The 15,060-nt window shown below is 38.9% G+C and overlaps 1 long non-coding RNA gene across 1 annotated transcript in view; it reads right to left on the reverse strand.

The window, feature by feature from the left end:
• The window catches only part of LOC117884745, a 38,493-nt gene extending 36,061 nt beyond the window's left edge, over nucleotides 1-2,432 (reverse strand). Inside the window, exon 1 of the long non-coding RNA XR_004647655.1 lies at nucleotides 2,300-2,432. This is a non-coding gene — a long non-coding RNA (uncharacterized LOC117884745). The remainder of the gene's footprint in view (nucleotides 1-2,299) is intronic.
• Between the last annotated feature and the right edge of the window lie 12,628 nt (nucleotides 2,433-15,060).

The following is a 15,060-nucleotide window of genomic DNA, read 5'->3' on the forward strand; positions in this document are numbered from 1 at the left end:
TGGATTAATGCAGGATTTCAGTCTCCTCAGCTGTAGTTCAGCGCCTTTCCCAAGCAGTATATTTGCTTAAAAAAAACAATTAAAGGAAAAACATTACTGTAGATCTGGGTAGGCAACCTTTGGCACACCTGCCAAAAGCGGCATGCGAGCTGATTTTCAGTGGCATTCACACTGCCCGGATCCTGGCCACCGGTCCGGGGGGCTCTGCATTTTAATTTAATTTTAAATGAAGCTTCTTAAACATTTTAAAAACCTTATTTACTTTACATACAACAATAGTTGAGTTATATATTATAGACTTATAGAAAGAGACCTTCTAAAAACATTAAAATGTATTACTGGCATACGAAACCTTAAATCAGAGTGAATAAATGAAGACTCGACACACCACTTCTGAAAGGTTGCCGACCCCTGATGTAGATTGAGAAAGAAATTTGAATAACAAAAGTACAAAGAAACAAAGAAAGTCATGTGTTCCCCATGGAACTTATTTTTCATTCTAATGCAAATTAGGAATATAATGAAGAGAATATATTATGGGGAAAAGCATTGAAATTGCAAAAAAATCATTATTTTCTTTTTTTAAAAGTCCATTTTTTCAGTTTTAAATGATTTTTCAGTTCAAAATTTAAGCCAAAACAAGTAAAAAAAAGTTTTTAAAGGTCAAAATTATAATATTTGGTTGACCTGAACCAAATATTTGTTTGGATTGTTGGGTTGTGAACATTTTTGAGATTTCGACTTTTTGTACCAAATCAGGAAAGGGATTTTTTTCAAAATCTCAAAACTTTTCCTGGAACAGGAAAATAGTTTCCCATTAGCTCAGGCTTTTAGTTTTTTGCCTACTTAGTTTTTTTTAAAGCTACTAAGAAAAATAATACGGCCACTTGAAAACTAGGATGAATACAGCCAGCCGAACATTTCATGGCACTTACCTGCTTTGTGAGAAAGCCCCAGGCTCAAAGTTAGCCATGCATCTTGAGTTTCTAAGTCCAAGGTAAATAAATGCAGAAACTAAGAACAATGGCATACATAAATAAGCAGACTACTATTCACTGCAAACTCCTTTCAAATCTCTAGGCCACTTATCAAAAAATGAGTATGGGGGCTATTAAATATTGTGAATATCTTCAAACTTTGGTCTCTAAAGTTAGGGCCCTAACTCTGCAGGTTTGTTTTGGCCCAGGGCCATAGCCTCAGGTACTAGAAAATAGGAGAGAACAAAGGAAAAAAGAGTTCTCCCTACACCATGTACCACACTAGATAGCTCTATAAATCACCCTTGATATTTATGTTTTGCAATATTTCTAGGCTGTTATTGCTTCCCCTGTTTTGTTGCCTTTTAAACAAACTGCCTATGTTTCACTCATTTAACCTTTGCTTATGAATTAATTCCTCCAACATCTGTTGTCTGAATTCCTTCCGATCCCTCTAGTAATAAAGGGGGGCCAAAAAAAGTATGCAGTATTTCCAGAGTGGTTGCATTAAAACTGTATAGAGAGAAACTATTAACTATCTGCTTTGTATCTTTGTATCCATCCCGAAAATGTATTGACCCTTTTGGTTGCCATATGACATTGCTAACATGCCTCATTTACAAGTCTGTTTTAGAATTAATGATTTCCAGTTTGTCCTTTCCATTGAGTACATATGCTTCAGAGCATTTTTCTCCAGATATATTGACTTGCATTTTCCAAGCTGAATCTCATTTTGTTATTCTCTTCCTCTGTTTCTAATTTCTCTGGTTCCCTTTGTGTTGCTTTCCTGTCTGACTGCTGCCGAATACTATCTACATATTTTATTACCATGTTGTTTACTCCTGCTTCCCATATCACTAACGGAAATGTCAAATAACTGGCAGTGACCCACTAGACACCTAACCTCACTTCAGTGTATTGCCGTTTACCATTGTCCTTTGATTATGGTGCTGTAGATAGTTTTCAGTCCACATGGCAGTGCTCCTATTCAAGCCAATGTGAATTAGTTTTTCAGACAAGATTGCCTGAGATTCAGTATCAGGTGTTTAACTAGAATACAAATACATGATTTGTCTTGAATTTCTGTCAGCCACTAATTTTACAATTCTATCCAAAACAGCAATAAAGTTTGTCAAGCAGGGATTTATTATTTATGCTATTTATTGTTATGCGTCTGTTACTCTCTGGATGTTTAGTGATTTGATTTAAATGAAACAGAGGAATCAGCTCCAACCAAATTATCAAAGAGTATATTAATTATTATTTATTATTATTCAGATGTGAGTGTCACTTTGTAATAGGAAAATAAACACGACACTTACCACATAATTATGTACCAGTATAGCAGGAGGATGTGTCCAGTCATCATCTCTTCCAAATTCAATGCCTACCTACTGTACTGAGTTTCACTTCCCTTTGAATCATTGTTATTTATAGTCTTACTAGTTAAGGAGAGGAGTTTGTTAGAATAACTCCCTTGAAACCAGCACTAGAGAAAGAGAGACCATTCTGTATTAAATTTGTTGGAGTTCCTGGAATAACGCAATGTCGGTCCCAGAAATTTTTGTCCCTACACTGTACTCCTTTTCTTCAAGTCACACAGTGCTAATTCACTGTCATTCCTGGAAGCACTGGCTTTTATAAAGGATAAAGATTTTCAAAATGACTCATTCAACTTGAGACACAGAAAAGGGTTTTTCAGAAATGTGTCCACCCCCTGAAAATCAGGCCCCTTTGAGGTATATCCGGTTGGGCACCCAAAAGCTGAGAAACTCTAAATCACTAGTCACTTCTGAGAATCTTGGCAATTGTCTTTAAAAAAACAATGCTGCCAGAAATGATATTCCAAGAGTGACAAGGTGGGTGAGGTAATATCTTTTATTAGACCAATTTCTGTTGGTGAAAGAGCTTTCAAGTTTACACAGAGCTCTTCTTCTGACCTGATCTGAAGAAGAGTTCTGTGAAACTCAAAAGTTTGCCTCTTTCACCAAGAGTAGTCTATCCAGTAAGAGATACTACCTCATCCATCTTGCCTCTCTAATATCCTGGGACCAACATGGCTACAATATAATACTGCATATTCCAAAAGCAGGCAGTTAGAACTGCGTGATTCATGAAAATCGGGGCCAAAAAGTATATTTTGGCTATCTAAAGTTTTAATGGAATCTTAATGTCAGCCATATTTACTACATATGAAAGAATACCATGTGTGCCATTACATTTTCTCCATTGCCGTTTTCAATAAATTAACTTAAGATGGTATTAATACTGCAATAACATTAATTATCCAAAAGGAAAACTAGTAAAGGCATATATACCAAGACAGACCCTCTGTGCGCTTGTTCTAGTAAACTTCCACAAGTTCTATCCCTTAATGCTACATAGAAAGTAACAAGAATAAATCAGCCATAGATGTTCTATGCAGAAAAAATCGACTCAGCAACATTAGGCTTGCAAAACTAACAATTACACACTCACTTCTCTTCACCAGCATAAATAATAAATCATAGAACACTTCAAAGATGTTCAAAAGAGATGATATAGGAAACTAAATAAGGGTAAATAAATATATTAACTCAAAGTTTTACCTTAAGCATTCACTTCTAGCTAGTGAGATATTAATACTCATGATTTTGACTTCAGGTAAATTGCTTCAACAAACAGCTGTGTATTAAGCTACGATATCAAGAGAATTCTTGGATGCTAATATTCTTTCAATTTCCTAAAGTCCATTTGTTAACTTTATTCAGAAGGACTCCATACTTAGCCTCACCTAGACATCACTTTGGAAGTCTTTGCTACTGGGGTGTTGATTTCAGCAGGACTATTCAGGAACTTAGGTACTACTCAACGTGCCCTGGACAAAGACTTGAATTCTATTCCCAGATCTGCCACTAAACTGCTGGGTGACCTTGTCAAGTTAGGTCACCAAAGTGTGACTCAGTTTCCCCATCTGTAAAATGGGGATAATGATACTAATCTCTTTTGTAAAATGCTTTGAGATCAATGCATAAAAAGTGCTATATAAGAGCTAAATTGTATTTATCAGAACCAGATCCTAAATGATGTCAAATTTAGGGTCCACCATAATTGCAGATTCTTGGAGTCTACAAATAAGGATACATGTGAAACCTTATTAGTTAGGGTTCTTTTGTACCATTCTGAAAAAAAGAGATAAACAAAAACGAAAGCAAGGCAAATGGTTTTGTTTACACTGCTCAGGCTAGTTTTCAAGGTGTCTTTTCCATGGAAACACTCATTACATTCATGCAGATGTTTGCATCCTTCTTGCCCTCCACCTCTATAGGCTTCTTTCATTCTGTTTCTCAAGAATTTTCAGAAAATACTTTAATATTAATATTAACATTTGTATCCATGGCAATTTCTACCTCACTTCTCAATATGACAAACTCTACCAATTTGAATTCTTAGAATTCAGGGCATATGACACTAAACAGAATATTTAAGAATGTTTCCATGGTTCCTGAATGGACCTAATATTTCATCTTGGCCCACAGATTTAGCAATACATTTGGAAGGAAACATTATGGAGGGGTCCCTCGTTTTATAGCATCATACTTTGCTCTTAAACTGAGGGCCAGAATGTGATATCTTTGTTCATGCTCAGTAGTATCTTAGAAATACTAGGGGTAAAGTATTTTTACCATGAATAAGAGTATCACAATCTGGCCCTAGAAGATTAAGTCCATTATCAAGATTCCAAAGGCTAAACTAGCAGTATTTGTAAAAAAAAGAAGAAGCTTAATGTATTAATAATTAAAGTATCCTAAGCCATTAAAATAGCTTGGTCAAAGTACCCCAATAAAGCTGTGGATGTGGTTATGCTTAAGAGAGTATTGAACTGATTGATTGGAGAAATGTCATCTTTCTTTCTGTGAAATAATGTCTTCTTGCTGAACTGAATAGCAGAGTGAATTTTGCAATAGCATCCCCAAATTAGCCAGTGATAATTAGATCTGGCTTGGAAGGGATAAGGCAAAAAGAGGTGATAAGAGAATGTAGTGCGGATTTCTGTATCTGATTTTTCTTGCTTCTCCAAACTTGTGCAGTTGTTGCCACTGCCCAATAAATAGATAAGTAAATAAATAGATACTATGATAAGCAAATAAGAACAGACCAAAAGTTTTTGTCCTCCCTGAATCTTTTGTCAGGGAGGACAGGTCCGTTTTTCACCTGCTGTCCTACTGCCTCAAGACTCCCTAGCTTTTCGGATAAGGAAACAGGGCCCAACAGTCTCCCTATCGAACTTTTCCAATTTGTCACCTGCCTAGGGCTTCCACTTGAGTTGCACCCCAGATTGCAATGCAGAATTCCAGGAAATCATAGAACTCACCAGATCTTTCTGTCCCTGTGAGAAACGTGGTTCTTTTGGGAATGAAGGGAAGGCGCTGACCTGCTCCAGGCATTGCTAGTCAGCTGCTGACCAAGCTGGGGGCTGTTTCAGAGAGAGAGGATGTCTCAAGGCTCTGAAAATGTTCTGTGAAGAATCAGATAAAAATTCAAACATTTGCCTGCTTATCCAAACTGAGAGCCAGATACTTAGCTAGTATCTGGCAGATCTCCTCTGAAGTCAATGGAACAAAGCTTATATACACCAGCTGAGGATCTGACCCTAAATCTCTCAAGCTTGTGCGGTTTGCCTCCAATTGCTAGAAGAGAACCATAACAGTGTCTCTCTGTTCCTCTCCCATTTTTCATCTCTAATACCCACATTTCTAAATAATAGTCTGGGAGTGACTGTAGTCATAGGACCCCAGTGATTCTATCACTCAGGGTAGAATCTGCTGTATGTGACTCCTTCTCTGTGACAGCAGCACTCAGTACCAAAGTTGGTCTGTGATAGTAGCACTGAATTCACAGTAGCGGGGTAAGCAATACAATCCTCACTTTAAGGACATTGGTCCAATTTCCTTGGGGAAGAGGAGATAGATTTTAATTTTATTTAAAGGAGTTTTGCTGAAGTGGAAATTCAGTATCTTCCCAGAGCAACCAATTATGGACATGCTCCTGTCTCTCTGTATGGACTTCAGTGGAAGTACTCTGGCTTTAAACCAATGAGATCAGAGCGAACCTCTGTCTTTCTGATAACCAGGGACCGTGTCCTTTCACATGTATCCCATCACTTGTACACGTGCTCCTCCCCACTCCCATGAACTTCTGGCTCCCCTTATACCTCTTTTGCTTTTGGTAGCATTCCCAGAAGCATTCCCATCAATCATAATAGTGTTAAGAAGGCTGCTGTGCCAAACCAGTTACTTGCCAATAGCTTGACTCACACTCTAGAATAATATATGAGCCTTGAAAGGTACATGATAACAACAAACATATTTGGTTCCTTTTACAGTTGCAGGCTGTTTGCTAAATCTGATCTCGGTCCCCCATACAGTAGTAGACCACATTAACAGTGAAAGGCACTTACAATACTGTTATTCTGCCTTACTTTAAAAGTAGCTATTTAATCTCGCACTGTTTTAAGTGCCAGCATCTTGAAGAGTGAACTGTTCTGAGTGGAACTGCTGGTTTGCTGTATGTTCCGAATGACCTGGTGTCACACCTCGTCTCGCTTCTGCTGAGAGACCAAGTGAGCCGTACGGCTAAACAGCAGCCACTTCATGAATATTTGATGACAGCATTGCCAGCAGCGCTTGCATTATTTTTACAAGGATTACACTTGCACACAGTGAATAAAATCAACAGCTGCTCATAAAGCAGTGGCATATTCATATATTAAAACATAAAGGTCTGTTACAATGGGTTGCTTCCAAGTTGGGAGTGCTCACTTTAGGTCAGCCTTGCCTAAATTCTGCTCACTGTGGCACTTTGTGAGAAGGTCTTAAAACGCCTCCTAGTGAGACCATTTTTTTCTAAGATTGGGTCTCTACAGCCAGTTAATCCCACTGGATTCCTTTTCCTCCTATAGGCTAGAGATCCATTGTTCACAGGGAAATGCAGCCTCCGTGCACCCCAGATCAACAGACAAATCCCAATTACAGCATATTTAAATAATGAATGGTTCATTTAAGAAAGAAACAGATAAGATTTAAAGGATTAACTCTTATCCTCATGTATATACATGCAACGGGAAACTATGCTACTACCTGGCAATGGAATAAAGGTCAAGGGTTTGTAGTTTGTTCTCCTAGGGAGGTACTAGCGATGTCCAAAATCAGAATTGTTCCCCCTTGATACCATCCTTCCAAAAGCATGTCTCCTCCCATTATGGGTGAGGACTTCCTCTCATGTAGTAACACCCAGCTCTGGGGTCTTGGTATATTATCTCCAATCCACCTTTCTTTGGAACATATCCAACCATCTACTCCCACCCCCTCTCTCCAGAGTCCACCTGCCACTAATAATAATGGTTTCTGCCTATAGCAAATTCCCATGTGTAGTTTCTCTCTTTGTTCTTTCTTTCACCTTCTAAAAAGAATATACCTTTGGTTTCACCAGAATCCCCCAGCAGACCCACTGCTTATTAGAAGAATTGTCCCTGGCAACATTTGTCATATGGCCAGCTAACCAGGAGGAGGGGCAGAGAAAAAGGTAGGGCCCAACCAGGGGAGTGACAGGAAGAGCAGTGGGGAGGCTTGAAGTGAAGAAGAGGAGAGAGAAGGAGAAAATGAAGAGAGAAATTAGAGGGTGGGAATGTGAGAATTGGGAGGGGACTGGAAAAAGCAAAGGGGGAGAAAAGGTGGGGAAGCTGTTGGCAGAGACAGAGAGAGAGGGAACTTGGGGGAGAACTTTGAGAGAGGGGCAGAAAAATGGTGGCTTCACACTGAGACAAAGAAGAGGGAGAAGAGAGAGGCAGAGAAAAGGAGGAGAAAACTGAGGAAAAGCTAGTGGAGTAAAAGAAAATGAACCAGATATGGAATCGAAGATTGCAAAAACATAATTATAAAGAGACAAGAATGAACAAAGAGAACAGAGACTGAAAATGGGGGCAAGGGAGAGCAAGAGAATGCAGATTGAATGACGATTCCCAGAGGCAGGGATGTGGGAGGAGTATGTGCAGATTATTCACACATGGAAAGATTTCCAATCCCAAAAGAATGGGAACTAATAATGTAGATGCTGCCAGTGTTCTGGAACCTTCCCAATAAGGTTTCGGGCCAGGATCTGACTGGAACAAAAGTGGTGCATGTGACACTGGTGGAGGATCTCCTTTTAGCCCTGGACACCCATACGCATATAGCTGGAGCTCTCTCTCCAGCATTAGATATCATCAGCCATGGAATCTTGCTGACCTGCCTTACAGATGTGACAGAGGATAGAAGGATCCCACTGACATGGTTTCACTCATTTCGCTCAAATTGTATCCAGAGAGAGACAATGAATGACTGCTCCACCATTTCCAAAGCCTTCACCTGTTTACAGATTGTTGTAGTTCTCTGGGCAAAGGTATGAAGCTGCTGACCTTAAAAGAGTTACAGTTAGTTCAGAACACAACAGCCCATCTGCTTCAGAATAAAACCTCACAACCTGCTTCTTTGGTATGTCCTTCACACAATGCTCCCTCACTAAAAAAAACAACAACAACAACAAAGGAAGAGAAACAAAACAGAATCATGCCAAATAAAGGCCAGTCCCTGCTGACTACAAAGGAGAGAGAGAGAGAACGGTTTACTATCTTTTTAAGTGTACATTTTGGGAGCTTCCCAGATATCATAGTAAGAGTTCTATGCACAGATTGAGGACAGTGCCCTTATACACTTTTGTCTATTAAGTAAGGGGTGTTACATAGCAATGAAAGTCGAAGCCTACTAAGCATTTAGCACGACAGTTTTGAGCCCAATAATCTACTGGTAAATTGTTATTTTGACCTTTGCATACATTTTTGCAAATTTTAGTGGGCTGTTAGGTTGGGTCCACTGAAACATGTTTTAAACTCTGATTCTTCTTGAACAAAGCTTTTCATATAGGGCTAATGGAATAGGTCAGCTCAACCATTTGGGAAAGTATATGCAACCTTCTTTAAAAAATTGTTAAGGACAGCAGCAGGGGACTCATATGCGATGATTGGGACATTCTATAGCAATGATCTGCCAAAGGAGATTAGTTAAACCACACATCAGGACAAACTACCAGAGAGGAGGGGGTGGAAGAGGTATTGTGACTGGAGAGGTTAATTTAGGAGACCAGTGTAAAATGTACATGAATATTCAAGAAGAGAGACAATAAGTTATAGGGAGTGAAAGTAAATAAAGGAAAGGGAAAGGTGGGAGGAAAGAGAAAATCCTTTTGGACAATCCCACTGAATGAAACAGGGACTAAACCAATAGAATTATATGGAAATTTGACAGGATTCTATTGAAACTATCTTAGAATTTATAGCATAGCTAGAAAGATATTTCTACAGGTCTTTTGAATCCATCTGAGTTCTATTGCAGGGCTAGAATTCTCTATTACATCCTATAAGTTGGTTCAAAAAAACCTATAAGAAAGTTATCAATTTCCTCTAAACTCTTTAGGACCATGCCATAAAGGGAGGGAAACTGAGCATAAAGGTAAATAGCTTTAGCCATGAAATGCCCCCTTTTCAGAAATGGGATTGGCAAATCAAGTTAGGAAAAAAATAAGAAACAACATGAACTTTTCCCCAGAGCTTGAAATGAACAATGTCTGAGGCTGGGAAATACTTTTTCATTATTTTTCATTCTTGTGCTCTGCTGCATTTCCTTGTTCCCTCCAACCAAGAAGTGAAAAGTGACAAAATTCTGTGAAAAAAAGGCTGGTCTTCTGGTATTTTCAGCCTAAACAGAAATGGGAAGTACTGATGCTACATGTCTCATGAGAAAGGCTTTTTCTCATGAGAGATTTGTCCTGAGTTTAGAGATAAAAGACATTCAGAAAGCCATCCAATAAGCTTCAGATAACCATATCATAAGGCTCAGTAAACTATACAAACTCTGATTGCTTATTTAAATAAAGGGCCAAAATCCATACTTATTGAACCACATGCAACTCTGCTGGTGAGTAGCAATTAATGAAGTCTAAATTAGTGCAAAATTTGTCCCCAACGCCAATGGGTTGGTATGGGGTGTAAATCGGACTAAAATCTGGCTCCAAACCTGCAAAATTGTTGGGACTGTTTAATCTTTATTTATTAGCACCCACCAAGATCTTTCCACCATTTTTCATCAATCATTCAAAAAGGATGCCAACTTTCCTTGATCATTTGCTAAAGGGAGGTATATTCTGATATTGCTACAAAATAAATCCAAGCACACAGAATTGATGACTTAGGCAATCTCTGTAAAGCCTGTATATGACAGTATGTTGCCACGCATTTAGTAGCATCAGCAGCCCCAGAAATAACACTGAAACCAGCTGAACTGACCTAGTAGGAAAGTTTCTCTTCTGTTTTCCAGTTTTTTCCTCCCTCAATACAAACCAGCAATCCATTCTTATCACGACTTGCATGTACCTCCTAGTATGAATTTTAAAAAATTGGCCTTTCCAAAACACAAGTGGAGACCATTCCACCCCAACAATACACATATTTCAGATTTAGAACTGTGCCTGAGAGGAAGAAATAGGTATCCATCACTGGCTGTGAATTTGAGTGAGAGTAGCTACCTACAGGAGCCTGTGGAGAAAAGCCAAGGAAATACCTTATGGAATGCAAAGATAAATGTCTCAATTTTATAGAACTTCCCATCTGTTAAAATGAATTTCTTTCCCATACTTCCAAACCAAGCTGCTCAACCATACAGGAAAGAAAGGGCCTGAAAGAATAATTACGTCTGTATCTCACTTAAATGAGCCCCAGGGGCAAAGGGTCTTTCTCTGCTAACATCTTCATGGAAGGACATATAGTGGTATAGATTTCCCCTTTCCAAATGTAGCAACTTTCCCTACAATCTGACTGTTCCTCAAGCATGAACTGACAGTCTTCTCAATTTCCCAGTTTTTCCAGTGGTAAGACTCACCCCTGGTGGTTTTACAGCTTTAGTGAAATACAGTTCCATAGACTCTCTAGTAACTAAGTTAATAGTCTGCTAGACTAGTACAACTGCCTAAGATGTCATGTTCTGGAGCATTATTCTAAGTAATTAACAAACAAAAACTTGATCTGAACTAAATAATTCATTAGCCTTCTCTTTGATACCCAAAATGACTGGGAAATAAGTATCAGATCTTAATCTATTAAGTGATATTAATTTTGAAAGAACATAACTCTTGGAACAAACAGGGCATGCTTTTAGTGTATTTGTGCACTTGATGTTCAGTTGCTGTATTTCCACATGGAGCTATGGGAGATTTGCAGTTTGCTGTGTATGTAGACACATAAGCTCCAGCCCTTGGCTTTGGCCATGTTACACCTGGCACATAACCTGGCAAGATGGGGGACAGGGCAAAGATGGTTGTCGGTCACTTTTTGTGCTCCCGCAATCCTTGGGGCTGCCAAGTTTACATTTAAGTTGGGGCAGCCTCACAGCTCTAACTGCTTCTAACTGATAACAATCCCCAAGGGGCCTGTGTGCCAGTGGCAGTGCTCGGGCTATGCTCCCTCCCCACAGGCCCATCTTCCCAGGGACACCTCATATATGGGGATGGGTTAGTAGGCTGTAGACCCAAATATGCCAGCTCCATGCCAGCCAAGAGCTGCCATGGGAGATCTTTATGGTTAGTATACACTGCTGGAGTAGCACAAAGAAGACACATCAGGGCTGAGTATCTGGACTATGAATTAGATTATTTTTATGTAATTAAAATTCATTCACTGAATATATCAGGTGAATATTTTTAATCAGATTGGTGGGGCTAGCTGTTGTATGACTGTATAACAGTTCTGCATCCTTACTTAAATTTAAAGGAATGTTTCAACCTAATATTAAATTATAAAATTAAAGGACAATAAAGAAGTGTTTAATTTTTAAGTGACTAAGCATCTGTGTGCACTTGAATTATTTTTTTCTTTCTCCCCTTTTTTTCTTTGCTCCCCTTTTCCATCTTCCCTTTGCTATTCTCCAGTCTCTCTCACACACCATGTATGTCCCAACCTAAAGGAAAATCAGCCATGTGCTAAACTTTCTAGATTCTTTGCAAATTCCACAAGGAAATCCACCACCTACATGTTGGGTTCTGATCTCTCTCAGACCCAGGTAAACTGGAAGTAAATTCAAATAATTTTTTTTAAAAAAAGAAGGTTGTGGAAAAATAAACTGTAAAGAGAGAATACGAGAGATGAGGCTTCAACCCTGACAACTATGAGACATTCCTTCTTCTAGCTGTGGACAAACACTGAGGTTAGCTAAAAAGAGTAAGAGAACAGCTACCCTTTAATCTGTATAAACAGAAAAACAAGAGTGTGAAAAATGGAAGGGGAAAAGGTTACATTGTGAAAGGGGCTGTCTTGTTTCTTGCCTGGTTTTAATTTGTGTAAAACCCCACTTAATAAGTATGCCTTATTAAGATGTCCATTAAAAGTCAAAAATGTTAATCTAATGGAAAGAATTTGATTACATTGTTAGATTTTCCCATTAACAATATTGACTTTTAGTGGCTGTCCTAATTAGACATTAATGAGAATATAAAACAAATTAACAACTGGCCCAGAGGTTGAGGCTTTGGAAGTACTTCATAGACCAGACAACTCGGAAATGTGCAGATGTACCTTCCCAGATCCTGTCAGAGAAAGGGTAAATTTTCAAAGCAACACAGGTGAAATATTTTAAAGTGATCTCATTATTTCTTTTCTGTGTGTCATGCAGTGGGTTCACCATGTTCTTTTTTGACCTGTACTCAGCTGCTTTATTGTTACATCTTCGGTTAATCACTATGCTGCATCCCAAATGCAAATGCATAAACACAAGCTTGTGACGTAAGATTGTCCTTTGCAATTTTTAAGTTTTAGTTTTAAATGAGAACTGAAAATCTCAGTTGATTTGTGATTTGCTGTCAACTACAGGGACTTATATCCAGCTTCAGCTTCTGTAACATTTGGAGGAGGATTTTTGTTTAGGTCTTACCTATACAGACAGACCCTATTGCCGCTGGAAAGAAAAGACATTACACCTCATGCTTTCTAAAGCGTCTTACTCCAAAGTATCCCAGACATCTTAGTGTTGTGGGGTGGGATTTTCAAAAGTGCCAAAGGGCCAATTGTTCAAACGAATTTAGGTGCCTAGAGTTGCTGGTAGGGGTTTTCAAAAGCACCTAATAGAGTAAGGTGCCTAACTCAGATCAATTTTAATGGAACTTATACACTTAGGCACTTATGAAAATCCCACAAGACACCTATCTGCAACTTTAGGTGCCTAAATATCTTTGAACATCTGATCCTAAGTGATTTAGGAGCACACATCACATTGATGTTCAATGAAACTTGTGTTCTTTCATCACTTAATTGTTTTAATCATTTTTGTGGCTCTTCTCTGAACACCTTCCTATTTGTCAACATCTTTCCTGAATTGTTGGTATCAGAACGCAGACACAATATTCCACCAGCAGTTACACCAGTGCCCACGATAGAGGTAAAATAACCTTTCTGCTCCTATTCAAGATTCTCCTGTTTATGCATCCCCAGATCTCATTAGCTCTTTTGTCCACATGGTCACACTGGGAGTTCGTGTTCAGCTGATATCCACCACAACCTTCAAATCTTTTTCAGTCACTGCTTCCCAGGAAGAGTCCCCTATCATTTAAGTATGGCCTACATTCTTTGTTTCTTACATCTAGCCATACTAAAATGTCTATTGTTTCCTTGAACCCAGTTTACCAAGCAATCTAGATCACTCTAAATCAGTGACCTACCTTCTTCTTTATTTACCACTTCCCCAATTTGTGTGTCATCTGCAACCTTTACCAGTGATGATTTTATGTTGTCTTCCAGGTCATTGATTAAAATGTTAAATAGCATAGGGTCAAGAAACGATCCCTCAGGGACCCCAGTGGAAACACATTTACTTGATCACAATTCCTTGTTTACAGTTTCATTTTGAGACCTATCAGTTAGCCAGTTTTTAATCCATTAAATGTGTGCTATGTTAATTCTATATTATTTTAATTTTTTAATTAATATGTCATGCAGTACCAAGTTAAATACCTTACAAAAGTCTAAATATATTGCATCCACACTATTACCTTTATTAGCCAAACTTGTAATCTCATAAAAAAATATATCAAGTTAGTTTGACAGGATCTTTTATCCATAAACCCAGGTTGATTTGCATTAACTACATTACCCTCCTTTATGTCTTTATTAATCAAGTCCCATCTCTACTACTCCACAGGAGCGGCGCCAGGGTTTTTGCCGCCCGAGGCGGCAGCGCTCCTCCTCTGAGCATTTGGCAGCGGGGGTCCTTCCGCTCCGCATCTTTGGGGCACTTCGGTGGTGGGTCCTGGAGTGAGTGAAGGACCCACCGCCAAATTTCCACCGAAGACCCGGAGCGGAAGGACCCCCCACAGCCGAATTTCCGCCGAGGATGGCAAAATGCCCCCCCCCACACACATCCTGCCGCCCTAGGCGACCACCTAGGGTCGCCTAGTGGAAGCCCCGGCCCTGCTACTCCATTATCTTAACTGGGATCAATGTCAGGCAGACAGGCTTATAATTACCTGGGTCTTTCAGGTAATTAAAGATGGTAGGTAAATGATTTAATTATTCCAGATACAAAAACTGATGAAAATTAAAACTTTTCATTTTCATTTTCATTTAAAAATTTCTTCAAATTTTTTTTTGTTTTCCTTGAAAAAAGAAAAAAAAATATTAAAATTTCTATTTAATCCAAAAGCCATTTGGGAGTGTGGAAGGGAAACAGCTCCAACTGCATATCTTCCTTGTACTGTACATAGCTTTAAATCAAATATTATAATTTAAGAAAATATTTCTGTATTTATAGGTGAGTGGATACCTTCTCAAATTGTCGGTCAAAGACAATTTACCCAACAGAGAAGCTGCTCTGTATAGAAGGAATCTATATATCATCACTCTCAGGATCAGAAGAAGGGCATTGGGAACACAGAACAGCAGTGCACAGCAAAACCATGTCATATTCCAACGGAAGCTGGGGAGACCGTATGCTAGCAGCCCAATCCAGATTGGCCAGGATCTGTCCAA

The sequence above is a fragment of the Trachemys scripta genome, chromosome 11 (genome assembly GCF_013100865.1).
Source record: "Trachemys scripta elegans isolate TJP31775 chromosome 11, CAS_Tse_1.0, whole genome shotgun sequence".
NCBI lineage: Eukaryota > Metazoa > Chordata > Testudines > Emydidae > Trachemys > Trachemys scripta.